Consider the following 4,439-nt stretch of genomic DNA (forward strand, 5'->3'; position numbering starts at 1 on the left):
CTGATGAATGGGTCAAGAAGATGTGGTTTATCTATACAATGGAATACTACATGGCAATGAGAAAGAATGAAATCTGGCCATTTGTAGCAACGTGGATGGAACTCAAGGGTGTTATGCTACGTGAAGTAAGTCAGGCAGAGAAGGACAGAAGGACAGATATCGTATGTTTTCACTCATAAGTGCAACAGGAGAAAGTTAACAGAGGGCCATGGGGGTGGGGGAAAGGGAAAGAGGGGTGATTGCCATGGAGGAGGGCACTTGTTGGGATGAACACTGGGTTTTATATAGAAACCAACTTGACAATAAACTATAAAATAAGATTAAATAAATAAGAATGAGTATAAAAACGGGAATGAATATAATAGCTTTCGGCTGTTGTTTTACACTGCTCAAGTCATGTTTATTTCTTCCACCTTCTCTTGTCAAATATGGGTATTGAAATGAGAAATCTCAGCAACTGACTTCATTTAACAGCATTTAAAAACGAATTGAGAAAAATATATATGCTACTGGAATTTCCTAAAAAAATTCTTGTATGAGAAAATGTTCTCTTAGGAGAAAAATTGTACAACATCAAAACCAAAGCACCTCGATGACTATTTGTGGATGCAGACCACTTTAGGGGGCAGGGGACTGAAGCCAGAGAAATCTATGTTCCGGCAACCGCCTTTGTGAAAACAGGCTGGGGGAGAGGCAGGTGTGTCAAAGTCAGCATTTGATTTTTTTTTTTATCACTACAAAGGTTTGAAAATAATTTCATCTTACTCCAGGAATTTCCCCCCCCCCCACACACACACACATTTTTCCTTTGACATCTGAATAGGTCTCTAAATTCTACATATTCTCCTTGTAATTAGGAAGCATTCACACTCCCTTCTCATACCAGGAAACTAAATGATCAAAAATGATGAAGGATCTTAAATTTTAACAGAAATACTAATAGGTACTATTTATTACGTATCAACTGTGATCTTGGCAGTATACCAAGAGCTTCATCTGCCTCTGATAGCCAGACAATGAAGCATTCTTTTTCCGTTTTTTATAGAGGGCAAGACTGGGGCCTACAGAAGGTTAGGTAAGTTTCACAAGTGATAGAGCTAGAAATTGGTCAGTTGTGTCCAATTACAAACTTCAGGTTCATAATGGCATGTTTACTCTACCCCACTTTATTATTATTATTATTATTTTAATGTTTATTTATTTTTGAGGCGGAGAGAGACAGAGCTTGAGCGGGGGAGGGGCAGAGAGAAAGGGAGACACAGATTCAGAAGCAGGCTCCAGGCTCTGACCTGTCAGCCCAGAAACCGACTTGAGTCTCAGAACCATGAACTTCAAGATCATGACCTAAGCCGAAGTCAGATACTCAACCAACTGGGGCCCCCAGGCGCCCCTACTCTGTCCCCTTTTCAGTAGAGACTTTTGTAAAACATTAGGCCTAAAGGAAGGACACGGATTGGAAGTACTTTCACTTTTATCATTTAGGCCATGAAGAGCCATACAAGGACTCAACCAAGAGAATAAGTGACTGCTCTAAAGCAGCATGGAAAACAGCTGAACAGGGGTGCGTATGGAGACAAGGAGAGCAAGAAGACTTGGGCAGGACCGAGATGGTGAGAGCCTGAAGTCAGACAGTAGAGTGCAGTGGAGAGAGGAGATGGATGAAGAAATATTTAGGTAGCAGAACTGGCAGAACCTGGCACGTTGGTACGAATCTGTAAAGGCACACACGCATGCTCCACGGCAGAATACAAAGCAGGTGGTAAAAGGTTCTGCACCTACGATCATCCTTACACCTAGGCAAGAAAGGCCCCTTCCATGGGCTCCACACTTTAGGAGACTCTGCATATAACAAATACATGAAGAAAAACATGTCCCTAAACAGCCCGTGCACCCAAGGTCTGGCATCAAGCACTGGTGTTGGACACCCTATGACCCTAAACATCCCTTCAGGCCCCAGGGAAATGCTTTTCCTCAGCTCGTTTCCCCTCTGTCCTGAGAATGGAAGGTCATCACATCTGGATGAAAGGAGGACTCTTGGGCTGTGCCATTGGCTGTGCTGAACAGCCCTGCAAGGGGTAGGAGATGGGAACAGTGTAAGCCCTGGGGTACGAGAAAGGGCTCTGATCAACTTGTCAAATCTTTCCTCCTAGCAGAGGTGCCATGGATTCCTGCTTACCAGAGGGTCTTTACTCAGGAGTGCCTGGCACCCATTGTTCTGCTCCCCTCTTTGTGTGCGATTAGGCTATTATTCTCCTCAGCAGCACACAGCAGCAGGGTAAGAGCTAACATTGTGAAGCCATCCATGTCACCTCCAGACGTGGATGGGCACAAGACTTGTGTTGATGTTTCTGTACAGCTCTGTGTATTGATTTAAGAGATGATAACAATCTCAGTATGAGTTAATGATATGTGATAAAAATACATTTTGTAGTATCTTCTATGAAAATGATAACTGATCATATCTGATTCTATTTCATTTTAAAAACTTTTTATTTAAAAAAATTTCAAGTTTGTTTTATTTTGAGAAAGACCATGTTTGCGTGAGTGGGGGAGAGGCAGAAAGAGAGGGAGAGAGAGAATCCCAAGCAGGCTCTGCACTGTGAGAGAAGAGCCTGATGTGGGCCTTGAACTCACAAACTGTGAGATCATGACCTGAGCAGAAGTCATGCTTAACAGACTGAGCCACGTCTCCAGGAAAACAGCTTTAATTTGGTTAAGGATTGGATTCTGGATTTCCGCTCAGGTCACCATCTCATGGTTGTGAGACTGAGCCCCGTGTCGGGCTCTGCACGGGCCTGGAGCTGCTTAAGAGTCTGTTTCTCCGTCTCCTTCTACCCTTCCTCTGCTAGCACATGTATTCTCTCTCTCACACTCAGCAAAACTAAACTAAACTTGAAAATTTTTAAATGTAATCTTTATAATAAGAAAACGTTTTTAAAAAGTTAAAGAATACACAAACTGTGGCACATCCATACAATGAAATATTATTCAACAGTAAAAAGGAATGTGCAATTAAGGCACGAAAAGTCACAAATGAGACTTGAATGCATTTGGCCCAGTGAAAGAAGTCAGCCTGAAAAGGCTATATCCTCTATTGTTCCAATTACCTGACATTCTAGAAAAAGGCAAAATTATACAAGTGGTAGAAAGATCAATGGTTGCAAAGATGTGGGGGGAGACAGTATGGTTGAACAGGTAAAGCAGAGGCGATTTTTTCCTTTAATTTTGTCCTTTTAAAAAGTATTTAACCAGCATCGGGCTGGTTCTTGGCACCTAGCAGGCACTCCGGTATTGTGGAAGTGGGAAAGATAAGCATTTACATTTAGGAACTCTGTGCTCTACCAGGAGCTAGGTGGTGTGGTTCATACTGTTGACTGGCAGCATACACACATAGCAAAAATTCCAGGGCTACTTGGAAATTCTATAGGGTAAGCCAGGGCCAATGAGTTGTGCCTAATAGAGGCAATAGAGAAAGAAAACCTTGGCATTCCTATTAGATCCATTTAAAAAGAGAAATAAATGGGGGCGCCTGGGTGGCTCAGTCAGTTAAGCATCCGACTCTTGATTTCAGCTCAGGTCATGAACTCACAGTTTGTGAGTTGAGTGTCGCATTGGGCTCTGTGCTGATGACCCAGCCTGCTTGGAATTCTCTCTCTCTCCCTCTCTGCCTTTCCCCCACTCATGCTTGCATGCGTGCAGCTCTCTCTCTCTCTCAAAATACCTAAATAGACCTGTGTATTTGGACCCCAAGGAAAAAGGAGCTTGCTAAAGATTTATTTAAGTTATTGAAAAAGTTCAGGAAGATTTGATTCAAAGCAATGATAATTAGGATAAAAAGCAGGATGAACATTTCCAAAATATGACAAATTTCTTAGTAAAATATTAAGTTGCAGAAGAAGAAAAGTATTAAACTAGAATTTATTTTTTAAAATATTTTTTTATTTATTTCTAGGAGAGAGAGAGACACCGTGAGCAGGGGAGGGTCAGAGAGAGAGGGAGATACAGACTCTGAAATAGGCTCCAGGCTCTGAGCTCGCGGTCAGCACAGAGCCCGACGCAGGGCTCGAACCCACGAACCGCGAGATTATGACCTAAGCGAAAGTTGGACGCTTAACCGACTAAGCCACCCAGGCGCCCCTTAAACTAGAATTTATTTTTTTTTATTTTTTATTTTTTGGCTTTGATTGATTGATTGATTTTACAAATAGTTTATTGTCAAATTAGTTTCCACATAACACCCAGTGCTCATCCCCACAAGTGTCCCCCTCCATTCCCATCCCCCCTCCCCCCCACATCCATCANGTTTTATGTACTTTTCATTTTGTATGATTTTTAATGTAGTTTTGTAATTTTATTTTCATATAATTGTATTTTTATGATTTTATATACTTATTTTATTTTCATTTTATATCATTTTATTTTATATTTTAGATAATTAT

Source organism: Crocuta crocuta, unplaced genomic scaffold (assembly GCF_008692635.1).
Source record: "Crocuta crocuta isolate KB4526 unplaced genomic scaffold, BGI_CrCroc_1.0 scaffold139, whole genome shotgun sequence".
In the NCBI taxonomy this organism is placed as follows: domain Eukaryota; kingdom Metazoa; phylum Chordata; class Mammalia; order Carnivora; family Hyaenidae; genus Crocuta; species Crocuta crocuta.